This window comes from Chelon labrosus (genome assembly GCF_963514085.1).
Source record: "Chelon labrosus genome assembly, chromosome: 12".
Taxonomy (NCBI): Eukaryota; Metazoa; Chordata; class Actinopteri; order Mugiliformes; family Mugilidae; genus Chelon; species Chelon labrosus.
This window is the reverse complement of record NC_140345.1, coordinates 1,689,306-1,716,566: the sequence shown is the minus strand read 5'-3', so window position 1 is coordinate 1,716,566 and position 27,261 is coordinate 1,689,306. Positions and strand designations below refer to the sequence as shown.

The window sequence follows — 27,261 nt, the reverse complement described above, 5'->3', positions numbered from 1 at the left end:
CGTATATCCAGCATTAATGGTCTGTCGTTGTTAACATACTTAGGACTTTCGTTGTGATTTCATTGTCCTTCATTATGTTTGAGATACACACAGATGTTAGCGTTAGCTCTTATTTTTCGTTCACAGATTGACTGACGGCTGCAGTGGAAGTGCGTATCAAGCTGGTGTACTAACCTGTGTGGTGGATCGCTGCAGTCAGCAGACTATTTGGCAGCACAGGTAAGGCATGCTGTTTCCTTCTGAAATGGATTCTGTGTTGAATTAAATATGGTATTTAGAACTGAAATATAATGTATAAGTGTAATTTCAGGAAACACCTACAGAGAGCACTTAATTAATGTCACGTTAATAGTCTGTCGTTTTTAAACATACTTGGTACTTTCAGAATCCTTTGATGGAAAATACAACATGATTTGATTGCCAATTCATAGCTTTATAAATCATTTAGTACACAGTATCCATCTACTTAATTTAACCAATATTTGGTGTACAATAATGAGGACTCCTCCCAAATCCTAGGACACATAGTCCTAATATTGACACATAGTTTGCAAGTGAACTACCAAAAGCATTTCTCACAGTTCATCATGCACTGATGTATTCTCTGGCACCATTTTCATGTGTATTCTGCTAAGTTTTGGTCAGTAGTGGTTTATCTCGATAAGGATCTTTCTGTATTTGTGTTTTTGACTGAGCTCCTTTCACTGCTCTGAATGTGATGAGACTCAGCTGATGACAGCTGATGAATCTGATGACCCCTGAGGTTGTGCGCTTACGCAGCCAGAGAATGGAGACGCAGCATGTTTTCAGATCACGCAGCGTCAGGGGTGGCAGATGGAAAATGGGTCTCTTTAAATTAAGATGCAGAATCCATGGTGCTGATTAACAGACATCATTGTCACTTGAATGCTGTCAGCTCCTCAATAATTGATAGTCTCAAATTGGAGCATGTCTAGTGATGTTTTTTCAGTACGTTGTTCTGAGGTGGTCTACTCAGTGGAGAGAGACTACACAAATGCATCAAAAACTTGTAGAATCACTGAAAATGTTTTGTGTCTGGCAGCTGAGCATTTCCCCAGTGAGCTTGAATGTGGACAGTAGAGGGCAGGGCCAAGGAGCGCGGGTGACAGGATTCCTCATGGGAAGGCTGGAGACAGATGGCTGGCCAGATGCAGGCCTGCTGTGACCTTGAAAGCATCTTGGAACCAGCAAAAATGTCCAAAAAACAATTGGTCCATACAGTAGGAGTAGTTCTGTTGAGGTGTTGTATTAGTGTATCATGATGAACACAGACATTTCTACCTCATCTGAAATTAGCTTTTCAGGTTGAGTTTAACTTGTCCACAGCTTGTAAACAAGACCAGTCAAACAACAGATTCACTGACTTACAAAGCTATTAGCTGTAGAGTTTGAGATTTTGATCCTGTTTACCTGAGCATGATGGACTTCTCTGAGCTCTGTTCCATAGTTTTAGCCTTTCTCTTATTTATGCCAGTCAAAAAAAAAAGAAAAGAAAGAAACTATGGCCAAATATAAACATCGGCTGAGATGTTTGGAACTGGTAACTATCAGATGTCAGTATCCAAGTTTATATAAACACACAGGTCTGTGTGAAAGTTTGCTTTGATGGGATGTATTCTCACTGAAGTTTCAGTCAACTGCAATTTTCAGCTAATCTGACAATCAGTTAATTGGTATAAAATGTCAGAAAAACGACTCCCTGAAACCGACTTCTATAAATAGTTTTGTTCAGCCTTTTCTATCATATGGGGACTATAGGCTTTGTGCCAAGCAATTGGTTGTATATGTAAATATTGATTAATCAGCTCATTTTACTTTAGTTCTCAACATTCACATGTTGTTGATCTGACATCTAAACTTGCAAAAATATCAGTGTTTCTGAGACAATTCCTTAACAAGTATGCACACTATGTTCCTATTTATTCAATTAGCATGTCACAGATTTGTTGGAAATATATAAGTGATTGTTTCAGAATAGATTCTTAATGAAACCCCATCCATTGGATTCTTTCTGTTGAAATAAATGGGTCGTTCTCTGTGAAGTTTATGTGGTCACTGGCTGAACAGTAGTGTTCTTACGTCAATACAGAAACGGATTCACTTCCTGATGCAACTCGGCCAGCATACTGTGAAGCAAAAGCCACCGGCAGCCTGATATTGTGCAGGCCTCCGGGGCTTTGAGCACAGCAAAGGGAGAGCTATGATCAGAGCTGGAGACTGGATGGTGAGCTGCAGGCGGGGAGGGGGCTGTTGGGGTGCAGTGAGAAATAAGAGGAGATGGAGGAGGGTAGAGGTGTCAGGCGTATAATTGGGGTGAGGAGATCTCTGGGGTGGATAGAGGGAAGCTTTATTAAGACCGCTCAAGTCTGATGTGCTTGCATGGCCGCCTAGCTCTTCCTCGCACACCCACGTCTGTGGGCCAATCCTCCATTTCCACAAGAGACTCTGTAACAACAAAGGGATGAAGGCCAAAGTCCTCAAGCTCCCTTCAGTCACAGATAAGACAAAAGACCCCATTACCTGAAAAGCACTGATTTGGAGGCAGCAGCATATGGATCTGCCTTTCCTTTTAAATCGAGGTCTATTGTTTCTCCTTCTTGACATTTGAGCAAAGTTGCCTTTTACTTATTGACAGTGCTGCTGTGTTGTATCTAGAGTTGCTGCAGATTTTTTGTCGAAACTTCAATGAGATGCCAGTAATTAGTTTGTACCATTACCAACGACTGCTTGAAAATCTCCTGGATTCTCCTCCTCTCTGTCCTTGTTTTTGTGTTAGCTCTTCTTAGTGAGTGTACACTTCACATTCTGTACATTCTCTCCATATACATATATTCTTGTTGTGATCCAGTGAATGCATGACTTGTAAATGTAGTGAGAGCAGAGCATTTATGAAATATTTACAGCTCTGTGGAGACTAATATTGTAGCACAGAATGGATAAAAGAGAAATAATCTCTTGTTTCGGCTCACAAGGGAAAACAAACTTTTCAGGGTGACTTCCCCTGTAACTGATTTTATCAAAACTGATGGTGAGATTAGGAGCTTAACTGCTTATTTTTGCGTGCTCTGTGAACATTGAAATGTTTCTTTTAGCAGTCAGTGAAGTTCACATGTCAATAATTGAATCCTTTGTAGACGCATGCTTCCGTGACTTGGGCATTCTGAAAATGTTTGCCGTCTCACAAAAGCAGATTTCTGTGAGTGACACAACAAAGATTTTGAGCTGAAGCAGGAGGCGGTTATGGGGAGAATTAGCGGCCTTCCCCAGTTCTCCGCTGTAAATTGGTTTCTGTGGAAGTCAGGAAAAAGGGGCTGGAGGTCTGTTCTCTGCTTCCTTAGTAGCTTGTTAATCCCTCACAGCTCTGGCCAGGGGGAGAGCCGCTTGCACATACTCGGCTCTTGTGGAAAATGGCGCTACTCCTCCTCCAGCCTTCTTTCGTCCTCTTTCCACTCGGTCCTGCAGGGCTTGGCTAATCCTCTGCCTGGTCATGGCAGGGAGATTGCAGGCTTTTTCAAAGCTGGCTGGACTTCAAAGTTACAGGGATACAGGGACTTGAGGAGGTGGGAGAAAATTAGGTCCACCACAAGCAAAGGCTCTTTGGGGTTCACCTCAGCTTTTTCTTCTGCCATTCCAGAGGTGGCACTGGGAAAAAAAGGAGGATTGTTGATTAGTTGATTGGCAAGACGAGCTCTTTGACAGGAGTCTTTGAAGATCAGCTGGCAGCTGATTAGTTTTCAAAAAGTCCTCAAAAAGATAATGTTTTTTCCAAAACATCCGGAGTGCAGCAGGGGGTCAAATACTCCAAATTAGTATGACATGTTTCCCCATCAGAAAGTTTATTTCCTTTTTAAAGTTCAGTAGTTTTTGAACTTTTTTTTTCTTTTGTGTGGAACTAATTTTACTGGGTTCTCGTCAGTTGGGTATTGACAGCTGGATTCAGTCAAGCAGGTTTCCTTTGTCATTAGATGGCTTTTGTTAAAGATTTGCACTAATGATTCAATTCAGAATTTTGCTCAAATAATATTTTTTTCTCCCACAAGTTACTTTTCGTTTGATGGAAATATCCCTGAATGCCGATCCCTTGTTAAGTTCTCAGATAACTCAGAGCAAGATTACAGATGAAGAAATGTGATGCTGAAATTTATGTGCATAGTAATACTTGGCTTTGTGCTGGGTTTCTGAGCACAAAGCATGTTCTGACTCTGGAAAACGATACAGCTATTTCATTTATTGGGATTATTTGTTTTACTCATGTAGGAAATGAAATGCTTAGTGCTGGATTGCTGCCATTTGCATCAAAAATCTTGACTGTTAATTTATTCAAATGTCAACACACAGACATGTGGGTATGTCTTTAGATTTAGTGACTTAAAATAAATACATTGAGTCTCAAAATCTTTTTGTTAGATTTCTTTTTAGATAATTCAGCAGAATGTTGGTGCCATAAATAAGGCACGGCCACGTTATACTTCTTGCTTACATTTTTCTAAAGTTTTGTGAATTAGCTGGTCCATATGCTTTCTAGTGAGGAGGCAGTCAAGCCCTCTTGCCCAGTGTTGATCTTTTTCTGTGTTTTGTCTCGCCATTTAAATATTGCTATTTAAGTGCTTTAATTGCATGAACAATTCAAAACGTCCTCTCATCTAGACCCTTGATTACAATGAAGTGTGATTGCAACATTCTTGGTTGCCATTTCACGTATTCACCAGCTCCGTCTGCAATTGCAGCATGGTAATTGCTTTAAGCGGCCTCCGGGGGTTTGGGATTTTACATTATTCCCCGTCTTGATGTTCAGGAACTGTGCAGTCGATATATGGTGGCTCATTCAGACCTTAACAAGCACACATTCGACCATGTGAGCGTGAGATGTCAACAAGCTGTTTAAAGCTTCACCCTGGGGTAACCCTTTGTGAAGGTTAGTTAGCTTTAACTTAAGGAGGATTATGTCACTACTGCTCCCTTAGTAGCTGCAGTGGATATTTATCTCATTCTATTCATCTCACGTCATTAGTACCGCTTACTTTTAGATATTATCACAATGCCCAGAGTGCGAAAGACCTTCAGATTGTTTACTTTGTTCTGAACCGTAGCAGAAAATTTTGTTGTTTTTCCTTATGTGGTAAATTTAGCCACTCAGAGCTCAGATGCCACTGACCAACGGCTGGTAAACAGAACTTTTAAAATCTGCCTGTGAGCACAATCTTTCAATGGTTTTGATGTGCTTCTCCTTTTCTTTTCTTTTTTTTTAAGTGATTGTCTTTTTTTCACTTTAGTCATCTGTAACATCTTTAAACAGTCTGACAAAATCCAAAAGTATTAAACTTGATAGAAAATGGAGAAACCGCTGACTGTGATAAATGATAACTGATAGATTATCAATACATTATGTCAACCACTAATTGGAATCTCTTTACTCATCAGTCCGTGTTACAGTTGCAGTAGACTGGAACTGAACCATTGAGTGGATGAATCAATATGCCGATCAAGAGGAAATGAATCTGGAGCTATTTTGAGGAAAGCTTTTGCTGGTCCCTTTTAACCACATACAGTGTGATAGTGAACTGAGTTTGTGCATTTGGATTCTGGTTGCATGAAGCAAACCATTTCAGTGTGTCTCTTTGTGTTTGGAAAATCACACTGGACGTTTTTACTACTTCCTGTCATTTTATAGATGAAATGATTAATAGAGAATTACTTGACAGATTAATCAATAATGACATTAACCGTTAGTTGCAGCCCTACAACAGAATATTGACTCTTTCCTGTCCAGGCTTTCAATCCACTCATCTCATCCCCCACAGGGCAGTGAAGCCAGTGTTGCGGGCCGACTCTATTGACAGTAGAAGCCAGTGGTTTATGGGCGCAGTTGATGCTGTTTGTGGTTATTGACCAGGGGCTGTTGGCATTATGTGGGTGGACCAGCTTGATTAATCTTATTGAGCACAGATCAGTGGAGCTGGTTTATTTCCTTTTACCTTTTAAAGACAGCTTTTCATTATATATCCATCAGAAAGAGCCGGCCTGATTATTTTGCAGTGATTGAGGTAGTTTTCACACCCACCACCACAATTTATCTCACCCTGAATAGTATTTGGTGGAGGAGGTTGATTTGGAGATGTAGCATACCAGTTTACTGTAAGATTTTTTTTATTGCCAATATCCTGCTGTGACTGCTGCAGAGCATGAGACAGTTTATCTGAGAGGCTCTCATATTGCTTGTAATTGATGTTTCCAAATTTCCTAGGTGGGGCATTAAGGAAGATTGGTGTATTAATTGCCAACGTAGTGTATGCTATCTAGACGGGTAATTGCAAGCTGTTAGCTGGAATGCAAATGTGCTCAACTTTAGTTCAGCGGAGCTTGTTTATTGAGGTGCTGGCCGCTGACAGATTAAGATGCTTGAATTGATGCCCTCTGCTTTTAAGGAATCACTTTGTTCGCTGATTGTTGCAGGTATTACAGTCAGAAATATCAGCACATCAGCTGCCTACAGTGGCAAACTGCACAGGGATCAGCTTGTTTGTTTTTGTTCCACCAACAGTAACAATAGTCTATTTAACAAAGAAATGCAGCAAAATTCAGATTTGAGAAAAAAGATCATTTTGATTTAGCGGATTATCAAAATGTTATTGCAGCCTGACATACTGGTAACACGGCATTTACCAAATTTAATACGGGCCCTTTTTCTTGTCCAAAGATTTTTGGGCTGGCAACTTTGGGTTGTTTTTTTTCTTATTCAGAAAAAAACTCAAAACAGGTTTAATATAATGCATTCAGTTTCTTTTTTACAGTTTCTTTTTTCTTTTATAAGCAGGAGAGGAATCCGTGTGCAAACTCTTGTATTTTTACCATAACCAATTTGATCTGGTATTGGATTTCTGTGTGGATTTGTTTTTCTTTTGACAGTTTGCTTAATGGTCTTGCATGTAAAGAGATTGGGATTTTATTTTTTGGTCAGTCCCCCTTCCCAAGTCGACTCAACATTTCCTCACTAATTCATGTTTTTCTATATCTGAGAGTACAGCAGCGTGATCTAAAACATGCCATCAGCGCACATAGATACGATTTAAATGCATGAAAATGCCATTCCAGAGGTCGTTGGGCTTTCCCCCCAGTAAACGTGTATATTTATAGCCATTTCAACCAATAAATAACCACCAGTTTTTCATTTCTGCTCTGGTAATAAATGCAATTTCTTTAATGTCTTGCACCAGTCTGACTTGAATTAAGCAGCCCTTTATTATGGCCACCCTCTGCCTGTAACTCTGTACCATGTGACTGACCCGTGATGGATGACTTGTCTATGGGAGTCGACACAGGTGGATGCGAACACTAAATCTTCCTCAGCCCCAAGACCCCCAAAACACCTACCCTTTCTAATAATATTGACCATTTCAGACCGCTGCGTGCCTCATGTGTGGTTGTTGAAATTAGTTCATCTTTATTCATCCCTTCTCAGCGGGCTTTGCCCCTGCATTCAGTAACCAATTTCTGCCCGATTGTGGGATGCAGAAGAAGACGAAGAAGAACACTATCCCCAAAGCTGTCTTGAATTTCTCTACACATCAGCACACACCTTCTACAGGGCTGATCCATGGAGAGGGGGGTTAAGCGCTCCCCTCATAAGCACCTGTGTGTCTCAGAGATCAGGGGATGAGAGTGGGCGGATGGGACGAGAACAGAAGACTCAGATGAAGCAGTTGAGAGGGTGAAGAAGGTGATTACTGAGGGCCAGCTTCAGAGAAAGTAGCACAGGGAAGCAAGATGATAGTTTTTTTTTTTTCATTGTAGTATAGCAGAATCTTTTCAAACGCACATACACATGCGCGCACACACACACAGACACTTATCAGTCTTTTCTTCCTGTTTGCGGTTATTTTCAATCACTCCTCCTCCTGCCTCTCTGAGCTCATCGTCCTCCCCTATTATTTGTTCTCTCCTCTCTCTTGTATTTCTTTTCACCTGTCTTATCATTTCATTCTCCACCTTCTTCAACAGAGCTGTGATTGGAGCACACTGAGCATCAATGATCTAATCTCATCCCTATTCATAGACTTCGGCGCACTTTCCCTTTTTTTCAGCCTCCACATCACTCACTACACAGCCCGTCGCCTCTTCTTTTTACCTCTTTGTTTCACACACTTTGTTGAGCTTTTAAGTCCTCTTTACTTATTCAACTGACTTGCCTACCGTAAAAAAGTTGACATGGCATCACAAGCAAAAGGCTTGGTAAGCTTTTTAAAGCCAGTCACGGTGCACCATTCCCCCATCGTAATTACTGCTGAAACAAGCAGCTCTGGGAAGCTTCAGCACTGGTGGACCCGTCATTACGGACAATCTCGCAGCCTTTATCTGCCATAGCTAAGACGCGTTCACACTGCAGGGCCATGATGATTGCCTTACTGTGCTGGGGGAGAAGGAGGCAAAGGGAAAAAAGCGGAGGATGATCAGAGACGAGGAGACGATTGGAGGTTTTTCATAAGTGTGAGAGGAGTGGCGGCATAGCTGAAACCCTCAAACCGAAAAACTGTTTCAAACCAAAAGCTGCTCCAAATTGCCAAACAGCCATCTCGGTTTCCATGGTGATTTAACACTCTTAAGCACTGAGTGGAGAACTTCAAATCTATTACACTCACACTGCCCTGTCGAGCAGGTTTTTTGCTGAGGAGGTGTCCGGTGCTTGGCTCACAGCCTCCTGTCAACTCTGAGCACTAAAGAACGTCAGATTATTCCTGCCCTTCAGATCAAGTCATCAACACCCGGGCGTTTTCTGCTCAGGATGTCAGGAGTCGTTACTCTCTTTAATGACTGTGTGGATTTGTTGACAGGTTTTTCATGCCAAACCTATGAGTTGGTAGTCTCAAACCAGTTCTTAGAAGAACCCTGGTGTGGAAGAGGATTTTGAATCATTTGTTTTGCATTTGATACATATTCAATACATTCAATGTGCAGAGTAATGTAAATCTGTGCTTTCCTTAAAATTTGAAACAGGGGTTTAGAAGTCAATCACGGTCTGATATGGAATGTACAACTTGCCAATGAGCTTTTTAAAGAAATTTTAAAACACAATTATTTAATTTTTGGCAATGTGTCTTCTTTTGTGAACATCTTTTGTGGCAGCCGTGTTCTTAGAGCCGAGTTCTTTTTTTTCCCCTAATGCCTTAAAACATGTCTGGAGTGAAGTCTTTCACATCTGAGAAGGACTTATGAGTCATGCTGCTTAAAGAAGTTGTTTTTCTGGCGGCATTTGACCCATTCGTGGTTTTACTTTTACTTTACTTTTGTCTTCTTGCAGGAAAGAAAAAATGTATTCCAGGCATTAAGTGTTAGTGTAGTGCTTAGCAGTCTGTAGTAGTAACCCAAAGGCTCCGGAAATGTTCTCTACTGTGACCCAACCAACTGTTTCCACCAGCCATTCTGCAGCATATAGTCTACCTTCTGTGCCTAGTGTTTGTGCTTCAGCGTTCCATGAAATGGCTTGGCTAAATTTGCAGGCTTGTGGGTGTGTGATTGTGTGCGTGCATTTGTGAATATGCACGCCTCCATCCACTTCCAAAGCGGGCGTGGGACTGTGCTGAAAAGGGAGAAGTGAGGCAACTGCTGGCAGACAACCTTGGCCCAGCAGGTGGAAACAGGTGTCAATACTTACCTGGCTGGATGTACACACGTGCCCCAAGGTGGAAACAAACTGGTTCTTGAGAAAATATAAACCGAGCAACACAAGGGAGGGAACCTTTTTATTTTCCCATTCCCACAGTTTGGGGCGGTTGCTTTGCTTCTCAGGAGTTAAAATTTTTTGTGATTTTGGCTTCATAATAGTTCAAAAACCAAATTTATAAGTGCAGAACCCTACTGTCAGTGTAAGAGCCAGCACAGTTGTCACAGATAGTGGTTTGGAAATTGCCCTTAATTGTATTTCCTCCGCTTGCACCTGGACTGCAGGTTTAACTCAAGTTTTAAATGAGGAAAACTAGTCGTCGGGTACTCAGTCTTGTAGAAGGTTACATGGAAATAATACATTTGGAAAATCTTGGGGAAAAGTCTTATGATCATGTAGTGTTAATATGTTGCTAATATGTTAAAACCTTATCCAACAATACATACATTGCAACAATTGCGTTTTGCTGATTATATAGACCACAGTTTATCCCATGCAGGTTACATAATGTAGATCTACAGAGCCTCAGTTTTTGGTTATAAAAATTGAAGAAACATGAACATCAGTAAAATCAGTAAAGCCTCTATTTGCTTTCAGTATCTGACACCATCTTCACTGGTGTTTATATTTGGATCTGGATTTAGATCATGTGACTGGCTAGGAACATATAATGTAATTGGTTATTTCCTTAATGCATTTCCTTAAACTGGGGCGTTATGTATTTTGTTTTATTTTTTTTATGGATGTAAACACCTTCGTTTCTTTTTTCATTTCAAATCCAATTTTCTGGTATACAGAGCCAAACAATGTACAACACATCACTGTCTTATTTTCTCTCTGCATATATACCCCATGCACAGCCTTATATATGTTTATTACTAAATATTCCTCTGGGTTCTGCTCGCTGTTGTAACATTGCTGCCACTCTACTACCGCATACTTTCTCATAAATTACTCATCACTTTATTGGAACAAGGGTCACATGCATTATTCAGGAAATGAACACCATAGGAATAAAAGTATGTTTTTAATATCCCAGCTTTACGGATGTATTGTCTTGTGGGTAGAAGTATGTAAAAGTGCACCATTGGTTACAACCTTGGAAAAAAATGATTCTCCCATTGCATCAAACTTCTTACACTCTTCTCAGCTCTCTGCTTGAGCTTGGATATGCTTTCCAACTGCATAATACAAACTCAGACCAGGTTGGCGTTGTCTCAAGGGCAAAAGCTGAATGGGGAGTAGCGTTCTGCCCTGTTGACGGATGAAGCTCATCCGTGTGCCAAGTTCAACAAGTCATCTGCTCTTCCCTCGCCGTGCAACCCTCCAGCCTTTCTTTCTGCACGCTGGTCTATCTCCCCCCTGCTATTGCACTCATCCCTTTTCAAATGGTAATGGCACTGAACCATGCTGGAGCTCTTAGCTAGAAGTGAACTCTCTCTTCTGAGATGAGAATGTATGGATGGTCATGCAGAGTTTTTAAGGTTTGGCCCAGCAGGCACCGAAAATTTTTCCTTGTGGCCGAATAATTTTGGCCGCAGTCTCAGCAGCTTACCGCAATACACCGCGGCTCTCTGGTTATTGTTGTTGTGCATAATGGAACAAAATCCAGTTCCAGAGCCCTCTCTGTACACCCACCCCAGTGATGCTCCACAAAAACCACACATGACATGTGGGGACTGTTGCCTGGCTTCTGCGTGCTAGCATCCTGAAGACTGTCCAAACTCAAAAGGCAAATTTAACAACTTGCATCCTCTGTTGTCCCCCCCCCCCCCCCCCCATCCGTCTCATCAAAGCTCATTTAGCCAAAGAACAGACAATGACCATCAAAAGCTGTGCTCCAGCATGTCTGCTCCCTTGACATGTTTGGTTTGTGTGGACATGATGACACATAATCTGCAGAGAGACGAGAGTCATAAATTTGCATACAACTGTCTTCTGTTGTTTCAAAATATTTCGCCCGTTTGTGATCCTGACACCTGCCAGATAAGAGGCAACTTTTGATTCTAAGTTTTAACAGATGCAGCACTTCCAAACTGACATGCTGTTAAAGAAAAAAAAGTAAATATTTCTGGGCAGTAAGTGTGGAGAACCCCAATATGCAATGCTGCTTAAGATAATTTCCTCCCCTTACAATCATCTACATTTCTGCATAAAAATGACTCAGAAAATCAGTGGATCTTCACTATAGACTGCATATTAAAGATGGTCAAACCCTCTGTGACGTCACCCACTGGATTCTGAGGAGCTTGAGCTCGGGCGTGGTGGCGTCATACTGGTTGTGAGAGACTCCACCTCTCATAAACCAACTTCTCTAACTAAGAATTAACTTCACATTTAAACTTACATTTCTTTATTCAGAACAACAGCAATACTAAAGGTAACATTTTTGGACTGGAATAAAGAATCAGTAATGAAGGGATGACTCTCCAAGTGTTCTCTGCACAAACGGGAAGTCCTGTTAGGAGTCCAATTCACCGTCTCATGTTGAGCATCTACTGCAGCCTGTCTTGATCACCCAGAATAAAACTTTACACGGACAAATAGATATGTTAACCCATTCAGGCCTAAACACTCTTCTGTAAACCCCCTCTCAAAACCTGAGGTTTTTCAAAATATGCCAACGTTTACTAAAACCTTAATTTCTCAGGCTCTGTAGCAGATAAAAACATGAGATAAAAAGCATTTGACAGCTTACTTCTTTGGCTTTCAACTTGACTGACTTGCTAGGGCATAATCTTCAAATGCATTTTTTTTAAAAATCAATAAACACCAAACATTTTTAAAATTTTTAAAATCAGTAAAGATCTATTTTTCCAATTACTTCGTCAATATCACTTCCTTCACTTTAGTCAGCCATGACGGATCGCTAGCACGGTGTTTAAAATTTTCGACCAAAAACATACTCCACGTGTAGGCTTATTTCGACCAATCACAAAGCGTTTTATTAGTCACATGAGTTTAAAAAAAATCCCTAAGCATCTCTGTCACTCACCCCAAGAATATTTCAGCCAATCACAGTGCATGTAATTGGCCATGTGCCTCGAAAAAGACGACAACGCTCAAAATGACGCGTTTGCCGGTCTTACTGGTAACTACGCATAGATGCGTGATCCGGTCTTAAAGGTAAACATGCACAGATGCGTGATCCGGTCTGAATGGGTTAAGTAATGCATGGGTTTTGTGTGAGTGTCAAGTTTTTTTCATTGCAACAGTCACTTATGCAACACGCCACTGAAACAAAACAATAGAAACAACTGCGAGGATAACATAATCAAGCTCACTAACGAATTTCACTGAAGTACATTAGGGAAGAGTGGACTGTGACACATGAAATTTCAACATGAAAGTTTGAGGGTAAGCAGTATGCATCACAGATTATTGTGCCACCAGGAAAGCACAAATCTGTTTAGCGACATCCATTAGCCACAAACCTGATTGACTGAAATTAACCATTTCCCTTAAGAATATTAAAAGTTTGAAGAAAGTATAAAGCTTCCCTATAGCACTGGTTTTCTTTCATGGCTTAAAAAAAAACAAAAAAAACCTGTCCTTAATTCTGAAGGCATAGCCTTTCGTGCATCACAGTTATTAAATATTCCTGTGTGCTTGGTGGTTTTAAATCACTCCCAGGTGCACGGAGATTTCCAATGAGGCAGAAAAAGCTTTGGCTTCTGTCTGTTGAATTAAACTCTTGCTCTTTGCCATGTAGGGAAAAAGATTTATAAGATGATGTCTGAGATGCATTTACCATATGTTGCGTGCCTCTCTCTCTCTCTCTCGCTCTCTCGCTCTCTCTCTCTCCCCCCCTCCCTCCCTCCCACTTGGCATTATCTTGGAAACACTGATTTCAAAAGCAGCCAGACCAGTTCATGAAGGCGGAGCTCTACTTTATTAAACAGTAAATGAAAAGCTTGTATTAACTTGGTGTCAGCAAAAATAAGTTTAAACAGGACTGCTTGGTCTGAGCCAGCAGCTAAAGCAATTCTTGGACAATTTCCAATCCACTTCTAACACCCGGTATCTGTTTATGATCAACTGTCAGTTGATTTTTGAATCCCCTCATCAGCCACAATGCTTTCAGGGTTTCTCCCAAGCAGTAGTCTGCAACAAACCTCCATGTTTTTATTTTTTTTTATTTGTACTAGAAATACCACGACAGCAGAGTGTTAATTCAGAGGAAATGCAAGTACAACAATCGAGGGCTTATTTCAGGAAATAACACTGAACAAATTGGGTACAGAGTCAGAGGCTGTTGACCGAGGACAAGCCAGACTAGATGACCATCTAGTCCTCGCAGCAACTGACACGCTACTAAATATCTTTAAATAACTCCAGAGCTTTATCAGAGCCTGGGATCTGAGAAGAAAAGAAAATTCTCAGTCATAAACACCGGGTTGTGTGCTTGATTACAGTTGCATACTAGCGTTGATGTGTGCATGAGTGGAATTCATTTCTGTTGATTGTGTGCATCACTTGATTAGTGATGATTTGTGTGAATTAGTGAGGGAGGGATGGAGTGACATAGCAAATCGAGGGAGGGAGTGGACTGCCAAATTGTAGACTAACATTGTATTTATGCCTGGAATAAACCCTTCTACATTATTCTTTTTTTTTTTTTTTTTTCTTCTTGGAGCCTTTCATGACTCAAAAACGGGTAGAGCCAAACAACACCAGCTCAGATGTACCTTAGTCTAGCACCTCTAAAACTATCCCCCCCTAGCTGCAAACCTCTCCATTAGATTACAAGCCTCATGAGTTGAAAGTGTTGCACATTTTTGCAGTTTCAGGCTCAATAATTTAAACACTAGCTTGCCTTTTAGCTATTTGTTTCTTCCTGTTGAGGGTTCTCATTGGGACCAAAGATTGGTTTACCGTATGAAGGTATAGCAGCAGCATGTTCAGCCCCGTCTCCCGGGGCTGCTGCAGTGTGTCACTGCCGTTGCATCTCAACATAGAAAACGCTGCTGCTCCTGCAGGCTTCAGGCGGATGATCAAAAAACTCTGCATACACCGTGCATGAATACTTTTTTCTATTTTTGCTCTCCCCTTTTTTCATATTCACTGTTCATTACTGGTGTATAAACAAGGAATGCAGGATCAATCAGCTCAAACTTGGCCAGGAGGGAGGCTCTAAGACTTTTTCATGGAGTCATTTGAATAAGAGGGTAGATGGCTTTGTTTTGTTTTTTTTGGCTTTGTTTTTTTTTAAGCTTTTATCAGAAAACATTCCCACTCACATTTCCAGAGGATTTGATTCCTAATTGAATGCTGCCTGTAAGCAACTTTTTCATAATTTATGACCATGTGATGAATGGATGGAAGAAATCCTGTCTCTACAGCAGACGATATTCACACGTCTGACAGTAATGCTATATTCATCCGAATGTTTCTCATCTCAGCTGTGTTTGTTCCCAGCCACTCTCTTTTGTATCCGTCATTTTCCCTTTTATTCTCCGCTCCCCCTCTCATCACCTTGGCAAAACCGCATTCACAAGCCCTGAAACCCTTAATTGACTTTTCATTGACACAAGCCGTAATTGGCTTTTAATCACCGTTTTACATCATGTTTTGAAATTCATATCAGCAGTGTCGGCTCAGAGAAAGGGGCCTCTTTACTGCTTTGCTGTCACTAACTGATTCTGGAGAGGAGCGTCTCGATATTGACGCCATGTTTAACGTCTTGCCCTTGCTCACTGACTGAAGGGAAACTTCAGCAATCTCTGTTGACACACAAGGACACCTCTGGAAACAACAAATCCACAGACTGACACTTGCTAGGGAAACATTTGGGCTGTCAGTGGCTCTTTGTGACAACCAGCTGTTATGAGATGTTTGCATTCTTTGCTCACAGTGAATCAAGCTCAGTTGCAACCATGAAAACCGATAGTGTATTGAGCCATCTCCTTATCTGATGCACTCAGCTGCAAAACCACACATAAACTATATAAATGTCTAAAGATGGACATGAGAGAAAAAGGTTTCAGATGGTTTCAGAGTTTGTTCAACACCACACTTAAACAAATAAAAATGGAATGATGAGGCAAAGTCTGAGCAAACAAGAATCATGTACAATAACTAAGTTTACATGGACACCAGTTTTCTGCTAATAATCAAAATAATTACCCAGTCAGAATAAAAATGCCTCATGTAACCACTTCAATCAGAACAGCCCAATCAGAAGAAATTTTCCATCAGACTGATGGAAAACCTGTGATAATCAGGTCAATAGGAAAATATTAAATCATAAAGACCATGTACACTTGGTCCGATAGTTTCTCCCTGGTTGGAATAAGTCCATTCTTGCTGAGTCTTTTTTCCCCATGTGGGGCAAATCAGGTGATGTTTCCAGGTGGCAGAGAAACATGGGGTTAGCAAAACAACAAGTGTTTGAAAAGATGAACAAAGCTGGAATCTGGCCAAGTGTCCATCTTGGTCATCTTAGTCGGACCTTCTGGTCATTCTTTTTTGTCATCAATAGTTGGAAACAACACTTCTTTTTCTATTTCTGTTGGATTTGGCGCTCCACAGCAGGCAGAATCACTTTGTTCATGTCAAAAAAGTTATATTATAATTATGACAGATTGATCTCACTTTAATCGGAATGCTGTCAGCCAAGTTGGTTAAAGTCTTTTCCTTAGAAATGTACCTAATCCCTTGTGCCCACGTTATTCACATCAGCTCCATTGTTTTCTTTAATATCAAAGGTTGTGCAGTTGTTTGTGCAGCAGTGGCTGCAGTAAAGCAGGAACTTCTAGTCGGTAATGTGGCATGACTTTGCATGATGAAGGTTCATCAAAATAACAAATGGATTCAGGTGTTCAATCTTTTAACTCAGCATGAAGCAACATGAAGTCAAAGTGTTGACAAACTTCATGATGCATTAATTCCAAATGGAAATGAGAAAACTAAAAGTTTAATACTTTGTTTTTGATCCAGTTTTCATAACAGATGTCTTAGTACTTGAATAGTCCTGTTGTTATGATCTTAATCTATCTGATAATAACAAGTAAATGTATGTACTGATTATGCCATAAACCTCTCGAGCAAGCTTTATGGCACAGCAAAAACTTGAGAAGGATCCGGGTTATTCCCTTAGTTCTAAGACATGGAGTTATGTAAACATTGCTTTTGTTACTCTTGTTTCAGCACTGAAACTGTCCAGGGAGAAATATGTATATAAGTTTATTGTAATCAATATGTTCCATTTTTAAACGGACTGTGCATTTGGCAGGTGGCCACATCAGGCATGAAGATATGTTTTGCGAGAACCAGTCAATAAGTCAGGGTCAGTCTTCCACCTCCGCTCAACACTCTAAAAGCCTTTCCCACGCTCTCTGCTGTCGGTGAAAGAAAGATGAGAGCAGGCATGTATATCCTCAGACGACATCCGTTTTACCATACCAAACTTTTCTTTTTCCTGTTTTCTCTTTTCTTTGTACTGACTGTGAACGTGGCAGCAAAACCTGGGCTCCGCTGTAAGATGTCTTTAAACCCATAGACTTCAGGACGGCCTGTTGTTGTTTGCGCTTTGCTCGGATAGCAGAAACATCCGATCCCTTGACGGTTCCAAGCTCTGCTGCTCGGTAGCCTTTTCTCGCATTCGACAGAGCGCCACAGGAGTCAAGGATTAGCATGCATAAGTCTTTTTTTTCCCTCTCCCTTTCTACCTTTTGCTTCATTGTCTTTCATTTTTTGTTATTTCACCATCAACCCCCCTCTCCTCTTTGTCATCTTCTGTTACTGTCTCTGTCACTGTCTCTATTTCTTTCTTTTTGTTGTACCTTTTTACTATTTCCTCTCCCTTTTTCTCTCTCCTCTCCCTGGTGGCTGAATGATCTTGAGTGACGTTTAGCAACTCTCAGGCTTTGGGACGGAGCTGGCTCTTTTTAGAGCGTCCGCAATTCTTCCCAACAAATTGTGACACTAAGACGAAACGTAAGCTGGCAGCCAGCGTGTAAACCATTCAGCTCCCTAGACCTTGGACAGGGTTTTTTTTTCCCCTGCTCCATAAGACTCATTCCGTTTCCCTTTCACTCTCCCTTGGCACCCAGCTGGAGAATGTAAAAGCATTTCTTTTACTTCTGGAAGAGGGAGCAGAGGAAACCTCGAGGCTTGTGTGTTATTACACCAACGACGCCTACCACCCCCATCATATTCCACCATTCTCCTGCACCTTCATTTAACTGAGCCGGTTCAGTCAAAGTCATAAACACATTATTTTTTTTCCCCCATCACTTGAATGAATGCCCCCTCCTCACCTATGCACAGGAAAGATTATTAAAAATCTTCCCTCTTTCGGTTTTCATTATCATTTAACTGTCATGACTGATGCCGCCCTGAACCCCTGCTTAAAATCACAGCTCTCCTCTCACCTTAGCAGAAGGAATCCATTTTCCAATTCACTTGCCCCATATGATTAATCTTGCTTGAATAGTTAGGGAGGCAATTATTATTACTAGTAATTTAGACATTTATAATTTATATATTGCTTAATATTCAGTGGAAAGCCTAGGCCATTCTTTAGACTCTAGATTAACCATAAATCTTGACAAATACAAAGACTGGAACAATCACAGCCACAAACTCACAATGGATTCATACTAGTGGTAAAACACAATGTACTGTACACTGTCATTGATGCATTAACTCATTGGTTGAACAACCTCTCATGTCAGCCCTTCATTACGGATGCTCCATTATCTGAATCTCTGCCCTTCTGAGGCTAGGAAACTGTCCTGATAACGAGGCCTGCCATTTAACAGGCCACAATATTCTCAACTGTGTCATGTCTCATTGCAAACTACCACAGTATTTGTTTATACCTCCCTGTCCTCTTATCACATCTTGGTTCTGCAAGAGCCACAGTGGCCTGAAAAGCCTTCATCAAAAAAAAAAAAAAAAAAATAGGTCTGCATATTTGTACATTAGAATGAAGTGCAGTTGCAGTCTATATTTTCCATTCTGTGCTTGCTCCCCCTCCCCGAAGTTTTATTTTTTTTGTGTGAGATCAATCTTGTTTCCGCACAATTGCACAGATTGTAATCTATTCCAGCTAAAAGAAAAAAAGCTCAACTTGAAATGGAGCCATTCATCACAGAGCAAACAGCATAACAGAGGGGCTGCTAGAAGGAGCAGGAGAATGTTAAGAGAAAATTCTCGAGGTAAAGGGAACAGAAAAGAAATTGCTGCTGGAAAAGCAAACGAAGCACGCCAGCCTTTGCCTGACAGAAGTTCGCCATTCCCCGCTCTCCTCACAAGGATGTGACATTTAAGAGGGTGGTGTCTTGTCATTGTAGGCCTAATTAACATTCCACAATGTGCAAGCTGGAGATGGACACCCTGCCAGTGCTGTCCCCGTTTTCACCCCCTGTCGTGCTTGTCCATGAAGTTCTTCATTTTCTTTAAATGTAACTGGCTCTCGGTGACTTGTCCCTCATGCCTCGAGGTCTTCATTGTGTGGCGATGCATACAGGCTCTGCCAGTGTCGTCTCAAATGTTCCACTGTGGTCAGTCTATTTGCCACTGCCAGAGGTGTCAGGCAGTAGTAACCATGGCGACAGTATTAGGCCTGAATTGTTGGAGGTGTCGGAGGCTTTGGGGCGCCACAGATCTAACTACAACAACCTGTTGTGCTTGATGCACTTTCTTTGCCAGGCTGGTCACGGTCCTTTGACAAATGTCAGTGAAAACTGTCACGGCTAGTGTTACAAACTTTATTTAAACCTGACGTATTTAAATGTGAATACCCTATCATTACATACAATTGGGGAAATCTTTGGATGTTCGTTTTGGGTAGTTTGCTGTGAATATCACTGCTGCTCATCTTATATAGTTGCAAGTGATCATTTCAAGTCCTTAACTGCTGCATATGTGTGTTAAAAATTCTGAACGATTAATAATAATAATAATAAAAAAAAAAATAAAAAAAAAACACCCCCTCTGTCCATTCCCTATCCATCACTGCTCTCCACAAGCAGCTGATAAATTTTAGAGTTGGAGGATGAGCAGGACAGTGGGCTCAGAACTGGAAGAAAACACACTGCAGACAACAAAAAGAACATGGATAGTGGGTTTGTGAAGGGCATCACTATGTTGTTTTTTTTTTTTAAGCTATAACCAGCTTAAAACGTTGCAACCATTTTTGCGTGAAAAGCATACAAACAACCCTTTGTGATGCAGGATGTTAAAAACAGCTGTACGTAATGTGCTGTGAGCAGCAACAGAAAAGAAAATAACCAAAATAAAGGCTGTACCGTTATTATTGCTGTTAATTTTTCCAATAAATAAAGTGCATTGAAGTTGATTTTTGTACCAATTCCCTCATTATAGAGTATGTTGTGAATAGTTGTGAACTAAAGTTAAGATTTTTGAGGTCTTCTTAAACCAGACTATAATCAAATAGGTTTAAGAAAGTGATACAGCATTTCTGCCAGCAGCTAAATAATAACCAAATAATACAATATGTAGCTATATACCAAATGTGACCAGTATTCTTTAACATAACCAAAGATACAACAAATAAATGCACCTCCTGGTCTCAGTGAGTGTGTATGTGCTGCATTGTGATGTATTCATCACCTCAGTGTTTGGCTGCTTATCAGCAGTGCAGGCAAGTATTGAGCTCGTGGATGACACAATTGTAGGACTTGCTGTGCCGGACTGAATCTCTGAGCCCGGAACAATAGACGATGAAAATGAGAGTGCGGGGCGGGGTGGGGGGGGGTCGTCATCGTTGTCACTTGTGTGATAGATAGACGCTACACAGAGCCTGTGCTAAAAGTGGGACAGCTCTCAGAAGGACAACAGGGAGGCGAGGGGCCGAGATACCAAATAGCCTCAGCAGCGTGAGGAGATCTTTCCAGGAATGATTCAGCAGTCCTCTCGGTGTCTCAGTCTTCAAGTCATGCCTCTCTGATAAATAATAAGTGGTTTGTTTTTGATGCTTGGGGTCCCTCCCTCGCTGTCGGTTCGTATGAAACTCCACTTTACACTGTGTTCTTCTGTGCACTTGTGCGTCTCACTTTAGTTCTCTCCCACTGGTAGTAAATTCCAGTGACATTTCATCTTCTTTGATATCCTTGATTGTGTACTCCACCTTGACTAAAACACAGCCTCTGAGTCTGTGCAGGTCTCTATGGACTGTCTCCACTGATCAATTCCTCAGCCCATCTGTCTGCCAGGCTTATTCACAAGGCCGCACCGTAGGCGAGGCGAACTCTCGCGGCAGGAGTCTTCATTAAACCAATCCTCCCTTACCTCCTCCTCCGCCCTCACCCCATCCCCCCTTCTTCTATCTCTCCACAGGCTTGGGGAAAGTTAATGAGAAGATTCGATCAGCTGGCACCCTTGATGTGTTTTATCTCTGTAGTCGACTTGATCCACTGTCGTATCACTTGATCGATCCACAATAAATATCTTGCTGTATGTCATTGGAAAATAACTGTTCGAAGTTTTGCGTGGAAGGAAAAACGATTTAAATCACATTATTTCACACAGTAAATGCCAAACGTTTATGAAAAATATGGGTAACCTAATCCCAGACACATCTGCTTCAGAATCTCTCTCTACCTGCCGGTGTGCTGCGCGGTGTGGGAGGTAAGGAGGGGGGGTGATGGTGCGGACTCAGTTGTTCTGCCAGAGAAATGGATTTGCAGTGATGGATGACACCAGTGACATCGTGCAGGTCTCAGCCTGTTGCTTTAAACTAATTTTGTGGGCACAGCGGGGCCATTGTGCCCTGTGCCCGAGCTTGGGGCCTGGCTCGTGTAATGGCCCCGCTGAAGCTTGCATGTCAATTGCTCCTCAAGCACTCCCTCACATTTTGGCCAGGAAGATCGGCCAAAGCAAGAAAATAGACTAGGTGTTGCTCTCTTGCAGAGACAAACTCTATACAAGTAGCCAGTGTCTCCTGAGTTATTGTTCCTTAATTCTATTTTTCATAGTCACTTGTTTTATTAAGATTGGACCATTCTCTGCATGATTAACCACATCTCTGACTTAATGACATCTTCTAGACATGTTCTTGCCTCAGATTCTTTCTTAAACTCCTCGCTGTTTATGCCATGCTTTAGTGATAGAATTCATTACACTCAGATTCTTTCTTGTTACTCCTTTCTTTTTAATTTTCCATAGACTGCTACACTTTGCACAGGTTTGGTTGTGATTTGAAGATTAGCGGTGTTCTGAGTCCCCATAGCAAAGAATGTTTTTCTTTTAGGGCATTGTGACCTTTAGCTCTTTTGAAAGGCTTGCACTTATGATTACCTCATGATTCTCTCTGCCTCCACTGTGTTCTTCTAGGCTTTTAGCGCTCCCTTCCCTTTTAAATTTCCTGATGACAGCGTTTGATACAGCAGTTAGAGCCAAGAAAGGATTTCTGAAGTTGCACCTGGATTCACCTCAGCGGGCTGTAACCGAGAGAGAGCATGCACACGTCAAAGGAAAAATCTAATCCTTTTACGCTGCGAGATGTCGTCGCTTGATTTTTAGTTTGTTTTATGAAGGGATTTAATTCACTCTTGTGGTGCAACGAGTATAAATTGATTTCAATCAAGGTGTTTTTAGTCATGGTGACTAACTATAAACAGCTTGAAGGCATATTTTTGGGGTTATGTGTAATCACGGCTATACTCCTAACTTTAAACTCCCTGTGATGGCATTACTTTACCTCTAAATGGCTGTGTGTGAAATGTGACTTCAGGCCGTTTCAGCCTGGGAAGGGACACAAACAGCAGCTGCTGATCACTCTGCATTGCTCTCTTCAGAATTACACAGCAGTCTGCATCCAGCAGCAGAATTTTCGCATGGTCAAACATCATTGTCAACAAATGGAGAAGAACTGTTCTTGTTCACGGTTCTCCATCTTCACTGGTCATCCAGTAAATCTAAATGTGTGCTTCTGTGTCTGATCTCTGTAACTGCGTAGTAACCTGACATGATTCTTACCTGAAATGTACGTAGACGTCACAGGCTGTTACAGCTGTACTTAGTCCGAAATGATTTTGTGCCAGTTTTGACTCAACACTGTTCAACTATGAGGATGAGTCAATGCCGACATCCAAGGATATCCAAGTCTCTCAGTGGACATAAAAGCACAGAATATTCTCCCTCCCTCTGCCTCTTCTCCTCTGACGTCTTCTCTTTTTTCCTGCGTTGCACAGTTGTTATTAGCTCCAACTCCAACATGAGCCGCTTAATTCCACCATTGTTTGCAGTACACAGAGAAACTCAACACCGCTGACTAGCGTTATAATGGGGTAGTTATAGAAACCATGCTGGCACACCAGTGCACAAGTAGAAATGCTTACAACAGCGTATGTTAATGCTGGGAAAATGGCAATGTGATGTCAGGTTGTTCATTCATTGGCTGAAACATTAAAAGATTTATTATTGCACTTTAATAAAGTTGGAATCTTACAAGCAAAACGTAGCATTTGATAAAGCTTCTTCAAAGCAACAGTTGCACATATTTATGCATCCACTGGTGGAGATTTCTTTTAATGCTGGAACACGAACAAAGTTTACTGTGGAATGCAAAATGTTCCCTGTAGTTGTTTGTCACAGTGGGAATATGTTTAAAGATCTATCCTTTAACATTGCTTAATCATTCCAGTCTCGCTGGACTCATAGTCTCATATCTCTTTGCATCTCCTCTCTCCTCCACCTCTAGAATCAGGCAAAGGGATTCATGGCGCCCGCGTGTGACCTGGTACCTGCTTAAGACTGTAATGCATTAAGATGAATGCAGCCATCCCTCTGTCACCTGATGAATTGTGGGCTGCAGGGGAGGCTCTCCGCTATGTAAAAGAGGTGCTTGCAGACATGGCACTTTCATCGATCAGAAGGGGGGCAGCTGTAATGTTGTAACACTGCAATAAGAAGAGCCGTCTCTGTTTATGTGCAGTAGAAAGAGATTGACAGAGACCCCTGTCTCTGTTTGGATAATGCTCTTATAAGAAACATGACGGTGGTGAAATGGTGAAAACATTTAGTTGTTGTTTTGGCACCTGGAATCTCACATTCACACTTTCTTACAAAGACCCTGCAGAGCTCCCTGATGGTGAGCCTGGAGCTGCTTAGTCAACACGTCAGAAGCCCAGCAGAGGATTTTGGGGAATTTGCAATGCCCCCAGAGGAGTGACATTGAGTTGCAGCAGAGCCAGTCAGCTCCAGTGAGATTAGAACAGCAGCTGGGTTTATGGGGCAAATACAGGTGAACAACGCTGATGTCATTCCCATGTTACAAACATGACTTATCTTTGCAATACATCAGTATCAGTACTGAGGATCCAATATCGCCTAAGATTTGGTTGTGGAAGTATTAAGACTGATCTTAAATGTCTACAAGAATGAGGCGTAGCCTTAGACTTCCTGAGCGAGATCAGTACATTTGTTTATTTTGTTAATTTCCTAAATTACCTACATAAATCCCTAAATAATGTACTGATTGATATCAGTTTGTTTTTAGGAACTTCTTTCACTGTAGACGTCACCATTGCACTGTTTTTTAAAGTTTCAAAGTTGACATGAAAGTTTGGTTACATGCTTCTGTGGTCTTTCTTTGATTAGAAATGGTTTGATCTGAAAAGGGAAATCAAGAAACTGATCAGACTTTGACATTTTGATAATGCCTTCAAAGACTCATAATACTGATAAGACTTTATTACTGCAGTTAAATCACTTTGGTCATCAAATCTCAGCAGTTTATGACAGCAGCTTTTTGTTTTGGTCTTTCATTAATTAGAAATGTTTTGATCTAATAATGTATAAGAAAATCAAGAAGTACATAAAATTTGGTTTGTAGACACTAAAACATCATTAAATCTCAATGCAAACGAGAAAAATATCACATTTTATCTCTACTTGCATTCTCCAACACTTTCACAGAATCTACTGATCTCCTCCCTGAACCTTCCATAGATACCTCTCTGTTCTCACGTCTCTCCCTACCCTCTCATTCTCCCTGCGTGTGGTTGTTGAGTTGTGGCAGTTCTTGCAGCAGGAGGTGTGGTGTAACCCCGACTGTTTTGGCAGATAAGCCTCAGCCTGCCCACCTGCTTCCCCGCTGCTTGTCAGCCAAATAGGACTCGCACTGTCACCAGCATTCATTCTGCGGCGGGAGGTTACCACCACGACGGCTCCACCACAGCCACCTCACTGCCTTTAATTTCCATGCCTGAGACGGATGAAGAGCATCCAAATCTCCTTGAAACAAACGGCAGAAGTCTCCACAGAATCAAACCATTACATGGTAGAATGTCTCCCTCAGTTCTCAGTTTGAGACGGACAATTTTTAATTTATTTCTCTTGACCTTCGTTTGATCTCTGGAGGTTTGAACCACAATAATAATGATAGTCACTGATTAGTTGACAGAAAATGAATTGGGAAGTTCTGGTGATCAGTCTGTTAAGTAACATTTGCAGATTTCTGCTGCTCAAATATTACTTGTCTCTGCATTTGTAAAATAAATATTTCCGTGATTGAGGCTGTTTGGAAAAATAAAGCCATCTTAAAATCTGAATTCTATGGAATCTGTCAACCACATTACAAGTAAAGAGTGGTCAAGCTAAAAGGGAGAAGCAACGATGAAATGCCTTATAATTTTAAGTATCAAGTGGGATAGAGGTTGTTGATTTGAATTTATTTACCTTGTAAGGCAGCGCAGTGAGAATCTGTATGGCCAAGTTTTAAGGTATTCGCTTGTGGCTGAACCACAGTGGTTTGGACAAATCAGAGGAGCTACTGGCCACTTCTGACATGTGCGATGTGTCTGACGACAGCAAGAGTTTCTGAAGTTTTTTGGATTTTTGTAAAAGTGCCTTATGCTGCATTCACACGATGAGCAATGAACGTAAAATTGCCACCTACAATTTCTGTGAGCTGGCTCTGAAGTGTTGCTTAAGGGCTCATTGACGTTGTTTGATGTGGATCATCTCTTTAGAAATTAACTGTCGTAAGAGATGCATATGATTGGTTGATGCATTGCCGCATCATTAGTGCACTGAAAAAGTTGAAGGCATCCCAACTTCAATATGTACTGTGTCATGTGTCGGGCATCAGTTTGTCGCTTCATATCGCTGGCTTCCATTGGAAATTAAATATAGCAGGCATCGAAGCATCACGATCTTGGGATCTTGGGAACAATCATCCACAATATGCGCTATAACTACAGTAAAGCTATTTTTTTTTTTTTTTTTTTTTTTTTCTCTCCCCAATGTGTCTGCCCTTTTCTAAACAGTTTCTAAGGAAGCATGGCTTGAGTCTTGAGTTTGATGGCCATTGTATAAAACAAATACATAGAACATATCCATGATGCAGGATTTATTGGACATCTGGTTTGACCTGCTTTACTTGTACACTTCTGTTTAAATGCCCTTGTCAAAGAACATTATCTGAATAAAAAGAATTTAAAGCCAGCATGTTTTGGCTGTGTATTGGACGTCAGCAGCCAGGTTCCAGTCCGAGTGTGACCATCAAACATTGTGAATACAGACTGTATATCGCTCTTGGGCACTAGTGTGCACACGCGCCTTTAGCCCTGTTTCCCTTTAATTGATTTGTTACTGCACTAATGACGGTTATAACATTCAGTTGTCTTCTTTGATGATCCAATCATGGTGGCTGTCAGGGAGACACTCCTACCCCCGGGTGCTCACCACACATCCCGATGTGTCCCGAACTGTGAAAGCAGCTATGAAAGCCAGTTGTACGGTGGCGGATTTACAGCAGGAGGAGCGATATTTTTGTGCCTTGAGCCAAAGAAGCGATTGCCTGGCTAAAAGTGCTGTAGTAAAGGTCAATAAACAGCGGCTAGGTTATTGTGTGGCAGATTGAAAAGGAAATTATTTTGTGGCAGAGGCAGGGAGGGTGTGTGTGTGCGTGTGTTTGCATGTACCGTTTGGAGTGTGTGTTAAGGTGCAGCCCTGAGCCCGTTCTTTCCGTTGAGGTTTTCTCTTGGCAGTGTCTTCCAGCTGACCTGTCAGTGTTAGTCTGCCTACAGGGCTGTGAAATGACCCACCACAGGGCTCACCTGGGGCCCCACCATCTCTTTCAGCAGTCCCCTTCACTGGTACTCCCTAACTATGTTTTCTTCTTTTCCCTTGCTTTATATTCACTTGCCACACCTCATTCACTCACTCTTTTTACTCTCTCTCACATAGGAAGAATTGCTCACTTTCTTTCTTTCCACCAGAGACTTATGCTTCCTGTTTGGATCCTGTTTGCAAGGCTTCAGAAAAAAAATCACTTAATGAAGTGCGAGAGGAGAGACAGGCCCCTGTTTTTTCAGGGACTACTGAAAAAGTTCCAGGAATAGGAACAACCTATCTCAGCAGCCTGTCTTGCTTTCTGTGGTTTCTGGCTGTGTTTGATGCTTTTCTATTATGTATAAAATGAGAATCTCTTCCTTTTTTGTTATGTATGTTATGTAGCAAGTATATTCCCTTATCCTCACAGTACTTAGTACAGTTCCTGCCCTACCTGCAAGTTGGAAGTGCTTTTGTCATTTTAAAGGCTTGGTTCTGGAAGCAAATCCACACTGGAGTGTTGTACTTTTCCTGCAATGGGGAAGAAATGGATG

General features: G+C 41.4%; 1 protein-coding gene across 2 annotated transcripts in view; it reads left to right on the top strand.

Annotated features, from left to right (window-relative positions):
- sema6cb (semaphorin 6Cb) overlaps window positions 1–27,261 on the top strand; it is a 138,972-nt gene that overhangs the window by 18,234 nt on the left and 93,477 nt on the right. For both annotated transcript variants that reach the window (XM_084557329.1, XM_084557326.1), the window contains exon 2: window positions 127–219. The gene's annotated coding sequence lies outside the window, so the exon portion shown is untranslated. The remainder of the gene's footprint in view (window positions 1–126; window positions 220–27,261) is intronic.